Raw genomic sequence first — 17,213 nt, 5'->3', positions numbered from 1 at the left:
GACCCCTGTGTGATGGAAATTGTTACACAGAGTGTTAGGGTCTCCTGCCCTGTGCTGCCACGTCATCATGGCAACCGGGAGACAAGTGCTAGTGGAGTAACCTGAGCGCAGCTGATACTCCGGTTCGGGTCTTTTGCTGTGCAGTGGTTATAGGCTCTGTGCACGGCAGGGGATCCGGTGCTGGTTTTTGTGCTCACAGTCTGTGAGGTCTGAGTGGGGCGTGGACAGCACCTGCTTTATAAGGCCTCTTTTCAGGGTAAGCAGATGCTGCTGAATCTTTGTTGGTTAGTCAGTTCATGAAAGTTAGCCAGTACTGTGTAGCTTTGTATTTGTTTGTTGCTTACTGCAAATAGGCCTGGGGATTTGGTATTACACTCTGCCAATCCAGACCTAGCAGTAAGACTGGAGTCAGTCGTTTAGCTTGCTGGGGTTCTGTTACTACTCTGTGAACTTAGCAAGTTTGCGGCTGTATTCTAAGACTTGCCTGTCTAATCCTGTCTCACTGTGCTAGGTGTCAGGGGTCAGTTTAGTGGCAGTAAGCTAAAACCTGTGCACTGCAAGTGAGAATCAGGATTGTGGAGACTCTCCTTGTGTCTATCATTCCATCTCTGACCAAGGAGTTTACTGCCACACCCGTTGGTAACCCTTTAGGGTTTTGCTGTTGCCCTTAGCAACAGCATTTCGGGTTCTCTACGTATTAAAACACAACATCTTGCTTTTTCCATCTGAGCAGTTCTAATACAAGGGAGATACCCAGTTCCTTAGCCTCTGGGCTTCTCTGTTCACTTTGTGTGTATTTTGTTACCCTATCACCTTCTGTGTACGTTATGTCCTATTCCCCAGTTTGTCTGTGAGTCCATTTGTTTTGCATAACAGTTCAAACACCAGTACATTCCTGCAGACACTGGAGTGCATAACAGTTCTGACACCAGTACTTTCCTGCAGGCACTGGTGTGCATAACATATTCAGCAGCCTAATACTCCTGTTGAAATTTTGTGGGAATATGGAGCATACCCCTCAAAATACGTTGCAACAGGTGGTCGATCAGGTGCAGGTCCTGACTCGACAATTTAATGATTTGTCCATTAAAATGCACACCTCCCAGGCTGCTGGCGGAGCTCCCGCAGCAGCAGCACCTGCAGGGGTTAAGGAGCCGAAAGTAAATCTCCCGGATCGTTTTTCTGGAGATCGCTCGCAGTTCTTTTGTTTCAAGGAGAGCTGCAAGCTATACTTCCGGCTTAGGCCTCAGTCTTCTGGGTCGGAGATTCAGCGGGTGGGCATAGTGATTTCCTTGCTACAAGGAGACCCACAGGTCTGGGCATATGGGTTGCAGCCTGACTGTCCGTCGCTTAAAAGTGTTGATGCTTTATTTACGGCACTGGGCATGTTGTATGATGACCCTGACAAGACGGCCTCAGCCGAGGCTCAGATTTCGATCCTTAAGCAAGGGCGAAGGCCAGTTGAGGTTTACTGTACGGAGTTTCGGAGGTTGGCCCATGATACCCAGTGGAATGACCCAGCCCTGAGACACCAGTACCGAAGAGGTCTTTCTAACCAGATAAAGGACCAACTGGTACAATATCCCTTGCCTGATAGCTTGGATCAGCTCATGCAGTTATCCATCCGGGTGGATAGACGGCTGAGAGAGCGTAGGCTTGAAAGGGAGACTGAGATTTCCTTCCTTCCCAAGGGAACCTCAGACTCTGAGGAATTTTCTGAGGAGCCTATGCAGATTGGGGATACCCGCCTCTCCTCGCGTGAGAAGACGCGGAGGAGACAGCAGGGGTTGTGTTTGTACTGTGGGAATAAAGGTCATGTGGTAGTATCATGCCCAGAAAAGCCGGAAAACTTCAGGGCCTGAGGGTGATGGGAAATATCCTGTCAGGCCAGAAGTCAGAATTTCTCAAGAAGACTTTTATCATTCCGGTGACCTTGAAGATCCTCGGTCAAACTGTCAAGACCGAGGCCTTTGTGGACAGTGGGGCCGACGGGGTTTTTATGGACCGCCAATTCGCCCTGAAACACTCTGTTCCCTTAGTACCCTTGGCATCGGAAATTGAGATTTGTGGGTTAAACGGGGAACCATTATCCCAAGGTAAAATTACCTCTTGCACTAGCCAGATTTCTTTGTTTATTGGAGCCACACACTCTGAAAAATTGTCCTTTTATGTGACTGTCTGTACTTTTGCCCCATTGGTGTTGGGGTTACCCTGGTTAAGGGCCCACAATCCTCAATTTGACTGGGTCTCTGGGGAGATTCTTAGTTGGGGTACTGATTGTTTCAGGAGTTGCTTGAGCCTTCCAGTCAGGCTCTCGCAGCTAAGTTTGCCAGGATTGCCAGGGTGTTATGCAGATTTTGCGGACGTGTTCTCCAAAAAAGTTGCAGAGGTACTACCTCCCCATCGCCCCTATGACTGTGCCATTGATTTGTTGCCAAATGCTAAGCTTCCCAAGAGCAGGTTGTACTCCCTGTCACGTCCTGAGACTCAGGCTATGGCAGAGTACATTCAGGAGAACTTGGCTAAGGGATTTATCAGACCTTCACAGTCTCCAGTTGGGTCGGGGTTCTTCTTCGTGGGTAAAAAGGACGGTTCGTTGCGACCCTGCATCGACTTCAGGGAATTGAACCGTATCACGATTAAAAACTCATACCCACTGCCTCTCATTTCGGTCTTGTTTGACCAGCTTCGTACTGCCACCATTTTTTCTAAGATTGACCTACGCGGTGCGTACAATCTAATCCAAATAAGAGAGGGGGATGAATGGAAGACTGCCTTTAATACCCACTCAGGGCATTATGAATATTTGGTGATGCCTTTTGGGCTCTGTAATGCCCCGGCAGTCTTCCAGGATTTCATGAATGATGTGCTCAGGGAATATTTGGATAGATTCTTAGTTGTATACTTAGATGACATCCTAATCTTCTCCCATTCCCTGGAGGAACATCGGAAGCATGTACGCTTAGTCCTCCAGAAACTCAGAGACCACCGGCTTGGGGCGAAGCTGGAGAAGTGCGAATTTGAAGTTCAGCAAATCGCATTTCTAGGATATATTATCTCCCCAGAAGGTTTCCAAATGGAGGGTTCCAAGGTACAGGCAGTCCTGGATTGGGTGCAGCCCACTAGTTTGAAGGCGCTTCAGCGTTTCCTGGGCTTTGCGAATTTTTATAGACGATTTATCGCTGGATTTTCGTCTATAGTGGCGCCCTTGGTGGCACTCACTAAGAAAGGGGCGGATGTTGCTCACTGGTCTTGTGAGGCTAAAGCGGCTTTTGCCCGTCTCAAAAGGGCATTTGTTTCGGCCAAGGTGCTGCGACACCCAGATCCAGAGCGTCCTTTTGTGGTGGAGGTGGATGCCTCTGAGATGGGTATTGGGGCAGTGCTTTCTCAGATGGGAGTGTCTGATAATCGCCTTCATCCCTGTGCTTACTTTTCCCGTAAATTTTCGCCTGCCGAGATGAATTATGACGTGGGTAACCGGGAATTGTTGGCTATTAAGGATGCACTCGAGGAGTGGAGACACTGGCTTGAGGGGGCTAAGTTTGTGGTCTCAATTCTCACTGACCATAAGAATCTGGCATATTTAGAGTCAGCGAAGCGTCTCAATGCCAGGCAGGCACGATGGGCTTTGTTTTTTGCTCGCTTTAATTTTTTGATAACATATCGCCCTGGGTCAAAAAACATCAAGGCTGATGCGCTCTCGCGGAGTTTTGCTCCAATCCAGGAGACCACCGAGGAGCCGTTGCCCATTGTTTCCCCATCATGTATTAAAGTGGGCATTACCCAGGACCTCTTATCATTAGTCCTTAGAGCACAGGAGCAGGCTCCTCCAGACCTTCCGGTAGGTCTTTTGTTTGTGCCTCCTAGGTTAAGACAGCGAGTGTTCCTGGAATTCCATGCCAAGAAGTCGGCAGGTCACCCGGGTATTGCCAGAACTCGGGAGTTGCTATCTAGGGCGGTGTGGTGGCCCTCGGTGGCTAAGGATGTGGATCAGTGGGTTCGGGCATGTGACATCTGTGCCCGAAATAAGACTCCTAGAGGGGTTCCTGTTGGCCCATTACATCCACTCTCTATCCCATCTAAGCATTGGACCCACATTTCAATGGATTTTGTGGTGGACTTGCCCAAATCCTCGGGGATGACAGCCATCTGGGTTGTCGTTGACAGGTTTTCGAAGATGGCGCACTTCGTTCCACTGGTTGGGCTGCCATCAGTCAGACGCCTGTCTGAATTATTTATGCTGCATGTTGTGCGTCTCCACGGGTTGCCACTTGATGTGGTCTCTGACCGCGGATCCCAGTTTGTGGCCAAATTCTGGAGGGCATTTTGTTCCGATCTCCAGATTTCTGTCAGCTTGTCGTCAGGCTACCATCCGCAGTCTAATGGGCAGACTGAAAGGGTGAACCAGTCCTTGGAGCAGTTCCTCAGGTGTTATGTCTCCAAGTGTCAGACTGACTGGGTTGCTCATCTGTCCATGGCGGAGTTTGCCTATAACAACGCGGCTCACTCTGCTACAGGGATCTCTCCCTTCCTTTGTGTGTATGGGCATCATCCTAAGGCCAATTCTTTTGACCCCCTGGACTCCACGCCTGGTGGTTCCTCTGTGGTTTCGGTCCTTAGAGGTATTTGGCGGAAAGTGAAGAAAGCCCTTGTGTCTGTGTCATTAGTGACCAAAAGGGTTTTTGATAAGCGGAAAAGACCCTGCAGCTTCAAATTAGGAGACTTCGTCTGGTTGTCTACCAAGAATTTGAAGTTGAGACAGCCATCTCATAAGTTAGGCCCCCGGTACATAGGCCCTTATAAGATCACCAGGGTTATCAATCCGGTGGCATTTCAGTTAGATCTGCCCCGTTCTTTGGGTATCAATAAAACATTTCATTGTTCCCTTTTAAAACGGGCGATTAGTAATCCTTCTTCCAGTGGAAGACCTTCCCCTCTTCTGAAACGTGGCCAGAGGGAGTTTGTTGTTGAAAGGATTCTTGACTCCAAGGTGGTTCGGGGTCGGCTGTCATTTTTGGTGCACTGGAAGGGGTATGGCCCAGAGGAGCGGTCGTGGGTGCGCAGTTGTGATCTTCATGCCCCCAGACTGATACGCTCTTTCTTCTCGCAGTTCCCTGATAAACCCGGTGGTAGGGGTTCTTTGACCCCTCGTCAGAGGGGGGGTACTGTTAGAGTCTCCTGCCCTGTGCTGCCACGTCGTCATGGCAACCGGGAGACAAGTGCTAGTGGAGTAACCTGAGCGCAGCTGATACTCCGGTTCGGGTCTTTTGCTGTGCAGTGGTTATAGGCTCTGTGCACGGCAAGGGATCCGGTGCTGGTTTTTGTGCTCACAGTCTGTGAGGTCTGAGTGGGGCATGGACAGCACCTGCTTTATAAGGCCTCTTTTCAGGGTAAGCAGATGCTGCTGAATCTTTGTTGGTTAGTCAGTTCATGAAAGTTAGCCAGTACTGTGTAGCTTTGTATTTGTTTGTTGCTTACTGCAAATAGGCCTGGGGATTTGGTATTACACTCTGCCAATCCAGACCTAGCAGTAAGACTGGAGTCAGTCGTTTAGCTTGCTGGGGTTCTGTTACTACTCTGTGAACTTAGGCAAGTTTGCGGCTGTATTCTAAGACTTGCCTGTCTAATCCTGTCTCACTGTGCTAGGTGTCAGGGGTCAGTTTAGTGGCAGTAAGCTAAAACCTGTGCACTGCAAGTGAGAATCAGGATTGTGGAGACTCTCCTTGTGTCTATCATTCCATCTCTGACCAAGGAGTTTACTGCCACACCCGTTGGTAACCCTTTAGGGTTTTGCTGTTGCCCTTAGCAACAGCATTTCGGGTTCTCTACGTATTAAAACACAACATCTTGCTTTTTCCATCTGAGCAGTTCTAATACAAGGGAGATACCCAGTTCCTTAGCCTCTGGGCTTCTCTGTTCACTTTGTGTGTATTTTGTTACCCTATCACCTTCTGTGTACGTTATGTCCTATTCCCCAGTTTGTCTGTGAGTCCATTTGTTTTGCATAACAGTTCAAACACCAGTACATTCCTGCAGACACTGGAGTGCATAACAGTTCTGACACCAGTACTTTCCTGCAGGCACTGGTGTGCATAACACAGAGCTACAGACTGGAGTTTCAGGAACTCCCACCTCACAGATTCTTCAAATCAGGCTTACTAGTTTTGCTGACAGAAAATGCTATCCTACATGGATAAAAAATTGGTCAAAACAGATGTTATTGTCCCAGTTCCACCTACCCTACACCTCAGGGGTTATTATTCCAACCTATTTGTGGTGCCGAAAAGGGATGGTTTGGTAAGGCCGATTTTAAACCTAAAATCATTGAACCCCTATTGAAGGGAATTCAATTTCAAGATGGAATCTCTGAGAGCGGTGATATCAGGTCTGGAGGAAGGGTAATTCCTAGTATCCCTGGATATCAAGGATACGTACCTTTACATTCCGATCTGGCCACCTCACCAGGCGTATCTCAGATTTGCGCTACTGGATTGTCATTATCAGTTTTAAGCTCTGCCGTTTGGCCTCTCCACAGCACAGAGAGTGTTCACCAAGGTCATGGCAGAGATGATGCTACTCCTCCACAAGCAGGGAGTGAACATAATTCCATATCTGGACGATCTCCTGATAAAAGCGTCTTCCAGGGAGAGGTTGTTGCAGAGTATTGCTCTCTCAACTTGACTACTCCAGGATCATGGGTGGTTCCTGAACCTCCCAAAGTCACATTTGGAACTGACAAGGAGACATGAAAGTGCAGAGAGTATTTCTCCCGGTAGAGAAAGCGTTGGGGATCCAATCAATGGTACGTGATGTCCTGAAGCCAGCCTGGGTATCAGTTCATCAGTGCATTCACCTTCTGGGGAAGATGGTAGCCTCCTATGAGGCTCTTCAGTATGGAAGAGTCCATGTGAGGTCCTTCCAACTGGATCTCCTAGACAAGTGGTCAGGATCACATCTGCACATGCACCAGTTAATACGCCTGTCGCTGAAAGCCAGAATTTCACTCCTCTGGTGGCTGCAAACTACTCACCTACTCGAAGGCCGCAGGTTCGGGATTCAGAATTGGACGAGCGTCCGCATGTCAATCTGCGGTCTCCTTCCCTCCGCTGCTGTGTTGGAGGGACACGGAGGGCACCGCGCGCGCCTCTCCAGTGTCCCTCCTGGCTCTCCGGCCGGTCTAATAAAGGAAGTGCCTTTCGTGAGCTCTGATTGGCTCACAAACCGGCACTTCCTTTATTAGACCCGCAGGAGAGCCAGGAAGGACACGGAAGAGGCGCGCGCTGGGCCCTCCGTGTCCCTCCAACATAAAGGAGCGGCGGGGGGGGGGGGGGGGCGGATAGGGGAGCAGGCACTGTGGTGGAATATCTGGCACTGAGGGCATGTACCTGGCTGCACTGTGGGGGAATATCTGGCACTGGGGGCATATACCTGGCACTGTGTGGAGGAATATCTGGCACTGGGGGCATATACCTGGCACTGTGGGGCAATATCTGGCACTGGTGGGAGCAGTCACTGAGGGGGCTTATGTGACACTGTGGGGGAATATCTGGCACTGGGGGCATATACCTGGCACTGTGGGGGAATATCTGGCACTGGGGGGAGCAGGCACTGAGGGGGCTTATGTGGCACTGTGGGGGAATATCTGGCACTGGGGGGAACAGGCACTGAGGGGGCTTATGTGGCACTGTGGGGTAATATCTGGCACTGGGGACATATACCTGGCACTGTGGGGGAATATCTGGCACTGGGGGCATATACCTGGCACTGTGGGGGAATATCTGGCACTGGGGGGAGCAGGCACTGAGGGGGCATATGTGGCACTGTGGGGGAATATCTGGCACTGGGGGCAAATACCTGGCACTGTGGGGGAATATCTGGCACTGAGGGGAGCAGGCACTGAGGGGGCATATGTGGCACTGTGGGGGAGTATCTGGCACTGGGGGCAAATACCTGGCACTGTGGGGGAATATCGGGCACTGGGGGGAGCAGGCACTGAGGGGGCATATGTGGCACTGTGGGGGAATATATGGCACTGTGGGGGCATATACCTGGTACTGTGGGGGAATATCTGGCACTGGGGGCATATGTGGCACGGGGGGGGGTATATTTGGCACTGGGGGCATGTACCTGGCACTGTGGGGGAATATCTGGCACTGGGGGCATATGTGGCACTGGGAGCACGGCCCTACCAACAAGCACTACCCCCTAGCAATGAGCATGACACCCAGTGCATGAAACCCCTGGCAACGAGCATGACACCCTGAGCATGAAAATCACTGGCACCGTGCATGGAACCAAGAGCAGGAAACCCCTGGCAACGAGCAGGTGATTTAAAAGTAATTAGAAGCCTTACTGTAGAACTTAATGTGTAATGGGCATTACGGTGTGTGGCATAATGTATCACGGACATTGCGGTGTGTGTCATAATGTGTCAGGCATTACGGTGTGTTGTATACTATATCACGATCATTGTGGTATGTGGTATAATGTCTCAGGGTCATTGCGGTGTGTGTCATAATGTGTCACAGACATTGTATGTGCTATAATGTATCAGGGGCATTGCAGTGTGTAGCATAATGTATAACGGGCATTGCGATTCCTGTCATAATGTGTCACAGGCATTACGGTGTGTGGCATAATGTGTCGGGGGCATTACAGTGTGTGCATGTTGTGTCATGTGCATTATTGTGTGTGGAATAATGTATACTGGGCATTACTATAAGGAGGAAAAATGATAAATAATGTAAGGGGCATGAATCAAGATTATTTCTCTTTCCTGTGGTGGCTGACGTCTGGGCGTGCAGGTTGCAAAAATAAGAATTTACTCACCGGTAATTCTATTTCTCGTAGTCCGTAGTGGATGCTGGGGACTCCGTCAGGACCATGGGGAATAGCGGCTCCGCAGGAGACAGGGCACAAAATTTAAAAGTTTGACCACTAGGTGGTGTGTACTGGCTCCTCCCCCTATGACCCTCCTCCAAGCCTCAGTTAGGATACTGTGCCCGGACGAGCGTACACAATAAGGAAGGATTTTGAATCCCGGGTAAGACTCATACCAGCCACACCAATCACACCGTACAACTTGTGATCTGAACCCAGTTAACAGTATGATAAACGTAGGAGCCTCTGAAAAGATGGCTCACAACAATAAACAACCCGATTTTTTTGTAACAATAACTATGTACAAGTATTGCAGACAATCCGCACTTGGGATGGGCGCCCAGCATCCACTACGGACTACGAGAAATAGAATTACCGGTGAGTAAATTCTTATTTTCTCTGACGTCCTAGTGGATGCTGGGGACTCCGTCAGGACCATGGGGATTATACCAAAGCTCCCAAACGGGCGGGAGAGTGCGGATGACTCTGCAGCACCGAAAGAGAGAACTCCAGGTCCTCCTTAGCCAGGGTATCAAATTTGTAGAATTTTACAAACGTGTTCTCCCCTGACCACGTAGCTGCTCGGCAGAGTTGTAATGCCGAGACCCCTCGGGCAGCCGCCCAAGATGAGCCCACCTTCCTTGTGGAGTGGGCATTGACAGATTTAGGCTGTGGCAGGCCTGCCACGGAATGTGCAAGTTGAATTGTGCTACAAATCCAACGAGCAATCGTCTGCTTAGAAGCAGGAGCACCCAGCTTGTTGGGTGCATACAGTATAAACAGCGAGTCAGATTTTCTGACTCCAGCCGTCCTTGAAATATATATTTTCAATGCTCTGACAACGTCCAGCAACTTGGAATCCTCCAAATCGCTAGTAGCCGCAGGCACCACAATAGGCTGGTTCAGGTGAAACGCTGATACCACCTTAGGCAGAAACTGAGGACGCGTCCGTAGTTCTGCCCTGTCCGAATGGAAAATCAGATATGGGCTTTTGTACGATAAAGCCGCCAATTCTGACACTCTCCTGGCTGAAGCCAGGGCCAGTAGCATGGTTACTTTCCATGTAAGATATTTCAAATCCACCGATTTGAGTGGCTCAAACCAATGGGATTTGAGAAAATCCAAAACTACATTGAGATCCCACGGTGCTACTGGGGGCACAACCGGGGGCTGTATATGTAGTACTCCTTTTACAAAAGTCTGGACTTCAGGAACTGAAGCCAATTCTTTTTGGAAGAAAATCGACAGGGCCGAAATTTGAACCTTAATGGACCCTAATTTGAGGCCCATAGACAATCCTGTTTGCAGGAAATGTAGGAATCGACCCAGTTGAAATTCCTCCGTGGGGGCCTTCCTGGCCTCACACCACGCAACATATTTTCTCCAAATGCGGTGATAATGTTGTGCAGTCACCTCCTTCCTGGCTTTGACCAGGGTAGGGATGACCTCTTCCGGAATGCCTTTTTCCCTTAGGATCCGGCGTTCAACCGCCATGCCGTCAAACGCAGCCGCGGTAAGTCTTGGAATAGACACGGTCCCTGCTGAAGCAGGTCCCGTCTTAGAGGTAGAGGCCACGGATCTTCCGTGAGCATCTCCTGAAGTTCCGGGTACCAAGTTCTTCTTGGCCAATCCGGAGCCACGAGTATCGTTTTTACTCCCCTTTGCCGTATAATTCTCAGTACCTTGGGTATGAGAGGCAGAAGAGGAAACACATACACTGACTGGTACACCCATGGTGTTACCAGAGCGTCCACAGCTATTGCCTGAGGGTCTCTTGACCTGGCGCAATACCTGTCCAGTTTTTTGTTGAGGCGGGACGCCATCATGTCCACCATTGGTCTTTCCTAATGGACCACAATCATGTGGAAGACTTCTGGATGAAGTCCCCACTCTCCCGGGTGCAGATCGTGTCTGCTGAGGAAGTCTGCTTCCCAGTTGTCCACTCCCGGAATGAACACTGCTGACAGTGCTATCACATGATTTTCTGCCCAGCGAAGAATCCTTGCAGCTTCTTCCATTGCCCTCCTGCTTCTTGTGCCGCCCTGTCTGTTTACGTGGGCGACTGCCGTGATGTTGTCCGACTGAATCAACACCGGCTGACCCTGAAGCAGAGGTTTTGCCAGGCTTAGAGCATTGTAGATTGCTCTTAGTTCCAGTATATTTATGTGAAGAGACGTTTCCAGGCTTGACCACACGCCCTGGAAGTTTCTTCCCTGTGTGACCGCTCCCCAGCCTCTCAGGCTGGCATCCGTGGTCACTAGGACCCAGTTCTGTATGCCGAATCTGCGGCCCTCTAACAGATGAGCACTCTGCAACCACCATAGCAGAGATACTCTTGTCCTTGTTGACAATTTTATCCGCTGATGCATCTGCAGATGCGATCCGGACCATTTGTCCAGCAGATCCCACTGAAAAATTCGTGCATGGAATCTGCCGAATGGAATCGCTTCGTAAGAAGCTACCATTTTTCCCAGGACTCTTGTGCATTGATGCACAGATACTTTCCCTGGTTTTAGGAGGTTCCTGACTAGTTCGGATAACTCCCTGGCTTTCTCCTCCGGAAGAAATACCCTTTTCTGAACAGTGTCCAGAATCATCCCTAAGAACAACAGACGTGTCGTCGGGATCAGTTGGGATTTTGGAAAATTCAGAATCCACCCGTGTTGTTGGAGCACTACTTGGGTTAGTGCTACTCCGACCTCCAGCTGTTCTCTGGATCTTGCCCTTATCAGGAGATCGTCCAAGTAAGGGATAATTAAGACGCCTTTTCTTCGAAGAAGGATCATCATTTCGGCCATTACCTTGGTAAAGACCCGGGGTGCCGTGGACAATCCAAACGGCAGCGTCTGAAACTGATAATGACAGTTTTGTACCACGAACCTGAGGTACCCTTGGTGTGAAGGGCAAATTGGGACATGAAGGTAAGCATCCTTGATGTCCAAGGACACCATAAAATCCCCTTCTTCCAGATTCGCTATCACTGCTCTGAGTGACTCCATCTTGAACTTGAATTTTTGTATGTACAGGTTCAGAGATTTCAGATTTAGAATAGGTCTTACCGAGCCGTCCGGCTTCGGTACCACAAATAGCGTGGAGTAATACCCCTTTCCCTGTTGTAGGAGGGGTACCTTGACTATCACCTGCTGAGAATACAGCTTGTGAATGGCTTCCAATACCGTCGCCCTGTCGGAGGGAGACGTTGGTAAAGCAGACTTTAGGAAACGGCGAGGGGGAGACTTCTCGAATTCCAACCTGTAACCCTGAGATACTACCTGCAGGATCCAGGGGTCCACCTGCGAGTGAGCCCACTGTGCGCTGAAATTTTTGAGGCGACCCCCCACCGCCCCTGAGTCTGCTTGTAAGGTCCCAGCGTCATGCTGAGGTCTTTGTAGAAGCCGGGGAGGGCTTCTGCTCCTGGGAAGGAGCTGCTTGCTGCAGTCTCTTACCCTTTCCTTTGCCTCGGGGCAAATATGAATGTCCTTTTGCTCGTTTGTTCTTATAGGAACGAAAGGACTGCGGCTGATAAGACTGTGGCTTTTTCTGCTGGGAGGTGACCTGGGGTAAAAAAGTGGATTTCCCGGCTGTTGCCGTGGCCACCAGATCCGATAGACCGACCCCAAATAATTCCTCCCCCTTATACGGCAATACTTCCATATGCCGTTTGGAATCCGCATCACCTGACCACTGTCGCGTCCATAAACTTCTTCTGGCAGATATGGACATCGCACTTACTCTTGATGCCAGAGTGCAAATATCTCTCTGTGCATCTCGCATATAAAGAAATGCATCCTTTAAGTGCTCTATAGTCAGTAAAATACTGTCCCTATCCAGGGTATCAATATTTTCAGTCAGTGACTCCGACCAAGCCACCCCAGCACTGCACATCCAGGCTGAGGCGATTGCTGGTCTCAGTAAAACACCAGTATGTGTGTATATACTTTTTAGTGTATTCTCCAGCCTCCTATCAGCTGGATCCTTGAGGGCGGCCGTCTCTGGCGACGGTAACGCCACTTGCTTTGATAAGCGTGTGAGCGCCTTATCTACCCTAGGGGGTGTTTCCCAGCGCGCCCTAACCTCTGGCGGGAAAGGGTATAATGCCAATAACTTCTTTGAAATTAGCAGTTTTCTATCGGGGGTAACCCACGCTTCATCACACACTTCATTCAGTTCCTCTGATTCAGGAAAAACTACCGGTAGTTTTTTCACACCCCACATAATACCCCTTTTTGTGGTACTTGCAGTATCAGAGATATGCAAAGCCTCCTTCATTGCCGTGATCATATAACGTGTGGCCCTACTGGAAAATACGTTTGTTTCTTCACCGTCGACACTGGATTCAGTGTCTGTGTCTGGGTCTGTGTCGACCGACTGAGGTAAAGGGCGTTTTACAGCCCCTGACGGTGTCTGAGACGCCTGGACAGGTACTAACTAGTTTGCCGGCCGTCTCATGTCGTCAACCGACTTCTGTAGCGTGCTGACAGTATCCCGTAATTCCATAAACAAAGCCATCCATTCTGGTGTCGATTCCCTAGGGGGGGACATCACCATTACAGGCAATTGCTCCGCCTCCACGCCAACATCGTCCTCATACATGTCGACACACGTGTACCGACACACAGCAGACACACAGGGAATGCTCTGATAGAAGACAGGACCCCACTAGCCCTTTGGGGAGACAGAGGGAGAGTTTGCCAGCACACACCCAAGCGCTATAAATATATAGGGACAACCTTAAATAAGTGTGTTCCCTTTATAGCAGCTCAAATATTATCAATATCGCCAAATAAGTGCCCCCCCTCTCTGTTTTTACCCTGTTTCTGTAGTGCAGTGCAGGGGAGAGTCCTGGGAGCCTTCCTAGCAGCGGAGCTGTGTAGGAAAATGGCGCTGTGTGCTGAGGAGAATAGGCCCCGCCCCCTTTTCGGCGGGCTTCTTCTCCCGGTTTTTCTGGAACCTGGCAGGGGTTAAATACATCCATATAGCCCCAGGGGCTATATGTGATGTATTTTAGCCAGAATAGGTATGTTACATTGCTGCCCAGGGCGCCCCCCCCAGCGCCCTGCACCCTCAGTGACCGCTGGTGTGAAGTGTGCGGAGAGCAATGGCGCACAGCTGCAGTGCTGTGCGCTACCTCATGAAGACTGAGAAGTCTTCTGCCGCCGGTTTCAGGACCTCTTCTCTATTCGGCATCTGCAAGGGGGTCGGCGGCGCGGCTCCGGTGACCCATCCAGGCTGTACCTGTGATCGTCCCTCTGGAGCTAGTGTCCAGTAGCCTAAGAAGCCAATCCATCCTGCACGCAGGTGAGTTCACTTCTTCTCCCCTAAGTCCCTCGTTGCAGTGAGCCTGTTGCCAGCAGGACTCACTGAAAATAAAAAACCTAACAAAAACTTTTTCTAAGCAGCTCTTTAGGAGAGCCACCTAGATTGCACCCTGCTCGGACGGGCACAAAAACCTAACTGAGGCTTGGAGGAGGGTCATAGGGGGAGGAGCCAGTACACACCACCTAGTGGTCAAACTTTTAAATTTTGTGCCCTGTCTCCTGCGGAGCCGCTATTCCCCATGGTCCTGACGGAGTCCCCAGCATCCACTAGGACGTCAGAGAAACTGGGGTATAAGGTAGTTTTTTCCTGCAATGCCACGCCCCTTTATGCAAAGTCACGCCCATTTCAACGAAGCCACACACCCTTTTTGGCGACGCGCTCTTCCGGCGCGCCTATTTGTCCCTTTACTACTGCCAATTATGGGGGGGCGCCGAAGAATTTTTTGGCTTGGGGGAGAAAAATTTCTAGTTACGCCACTGATGTGGATGTCAAGTTTCTTACTTGTAAGGTGGTCACACTGTTGGCATTGGCGTCTGCTAGACGTGTGTCGGAATTGGGGGCATTGTCATGCAAGAGCCCCTACTTGATTTTCCATGAGGTTAGAGCTGAGCTCAGAACACATGAGCAATTTCTTCCAAAGGTTATGTCAGCCTTTCATATCAACCAACCTATTGTAGTGCCAGTGGCTACTGACTCCTCAATTACGTCAAGGTCCTTGGATGTTGTGAGGGCTTTGAAAATATATGTGATGAGAACTTCTCACAGGAAGTCGGACGCTCTGTTTGTCCTTTATGATCCCAAAAAGGTTTGGTGTCCTGCTTCTAAGCAGACAATTTCTTGCTGGATCAGGTTTACTATCCAGCATGCTTATTCTACAGCTGGTTTGCCATGTCCAAAATCTGTTAAGGCCCACTCTACTCATGGGCCCTCATTCCGAGTTGATCGCTCGCAAGGCGAATGTAGCAGAGTTACACACGCTAAGCCGCCGCCTACTGGGAGTGTATCTTAGCTTCTTAAAAGTGCGACCGAAGTAATCGCAATATTGCGATCACAAACCTCGTAGCAGTTTTAGAGTAGCTTCAGACTTACTCTGCCTGTGCGATCAGTTCAGTGCTTGTCGTTCCTGGTTGACGTCACAAACACACCCAGCGTTCGACCAGGCACTCCCACCGTTTCTCCGGCCACTCCTGCGTTTTTTCCGGAAACGGTAGCGTTTTCAGCCACACGCCCCTAAAACGCCGTGCTTCCGCCCAGTAACACCCTTTTCCTGTCAATCACATTACGATCGCCGGAGTGATGAAAAAGCCGTGAGTAAAATTACTTTCTTCATAGCAAAGTTACTTGGCGCAGTTGCAGTGCGAACATTGCGCATGCATACTAAGCGGATTTTCATTGCGATGCGATGAAAAATACCGAGCGAAAAACTCGGAATGAGGGCCATAAAGCGAGTTCTTCCTGGGTGGCTGTCCGGGGTGTCTCGGCTTTACAGCTTTGCCGAGCAGCTACTTGGTCAGGGTCGAACATGTTTGCTATGTTCTACAAGTGCGATACTTTGGCCGATGAGGACCTTAAGTTTGGCAAGTCTGTTCTGCAGGAACCCCAGCACTCTCCCTCCCGTACTTGGAGCTTTGGTACATCCCCATGGTACTAAATGGACCCCAGCATCCTCTAGGACGTAAGAGAAAATAGGATTTTAATTACCTACCAATAAATCCTTTTCTCGTAGTCCGTTGAGGATGCTGGGCAGTGGCGTGCGGGGAGGTCAGTGGCTGGTGAGGATTGCCCGCTGCCAGTGTCCACTACTGTACTGTCACCCCTGCCAGCTGCTAATGCCTGCTAAGGTTGCTGCCAGGAACTGCCCCTATTGCCAATTCCCAGTCTATTGCTGCCGCTAATGCCTGCGAAGTCTGGGAGCAGCGGCAGTAGAGGTGCCCAAGGTTAAGGAGAGCAGCAGAGGGTCTGCATGGTGGTGTGGAAGCAGGATTAGAGCTGCAGGGCGGTTGATTGAGACAGCGGCAGTACCCAGGCACACACGCACTAATCACTACCCTCCCCATATACCAGTGCCGTAACTAGGCATTTTAGCGATGTGTGCAAGAAACGACATTGGCGCCCCCCATGTAAAATATATAGGGGCGTGGCTTCATGGGGAAGGGGCGTGACCACAAAATAATAGCAATTCATACTACGGTGCACAATAGTCTCCATTATTCAAATTACGCTGTGTTAGGCGCCGGGGTCCGCGATGTCCTCGCGGCCCGGCGCCTAGCAACTAGGGACGCTTAGCGCGTAGCCACCGGCTCCCTAGCAACGCGGGGACGCCGGGAGTGCTGAGCCGCCTGGACCCTAGCAACGGGGACGCCATGGGCGGACCGCGTTCCCCGTTGCAGGGTCAAATTACAACACACACACACACACACACACACACACACACACACACACACACACTGGTTATGGGCGTGCAGCAGGGCAGCTGCACAGCATTTAGGGCAATCAGACTGGGAACATCTGATTGGAGGACTCCCTGTTAAATACTTTCTCAGTGCTTCACACAGATGCCGGTAATAGCTTCCTGCATGCTGCTTAGGTTTGCTGAACGTCAGTTCCAGTCCTGCTGTGTCCGGTCATTCCTGTCCTCAGAGGTCCTGTATCTTGGCGTTGTCATCCCATCCCAAGAAGTCGTTCGGTCCCCTATTGTCAGCAACAATCACCAGATAATCTCGTGTGGTGTTCGTGAGTTGCGGCTCTGCCCTGTGCTGCGGCTCAGCCGCTTTATTTTTGTATTCTGTTTTCGGAGCATTTGCGGAGGGTTCCGCTTCCACAAGTCCTCTCCGGAACTTGGCGGTGCCGGGTAGGAGAGTGGACAAGTGGGTTTTTTGGTTGTCCTTTTCCCTGGTGGTTTTTCCGCACATATTCTAGTTTTTAGTTAGCTTGTAGCCCCTGGCTTTGTTGCTTAGTAAGAGGGCCCCTTGTTATTACCCTGTCTCGGATTTCCCTTTGTCTCCCATTAAGAC

This window comes from Pseudophryne corroboree, chromosome 11 (assembly GCF_028390025.1).
Source record: "Pseudophryne corroboree isolate aPseCor3 chromosome 11, aPseCor3.hap2, whole genome shotgun sequence".
In the NCBI taxonomy this organism is placed as follows: domain Eukaryota; kingdom Metazoa; phylum Chordata; class Amphibia; order Anura; family Myobatrachidae; genus Pseudophryne; species Pseudophryne corroboree.
Note: the sequence above shows the minus strand (reverse complement) of the source record.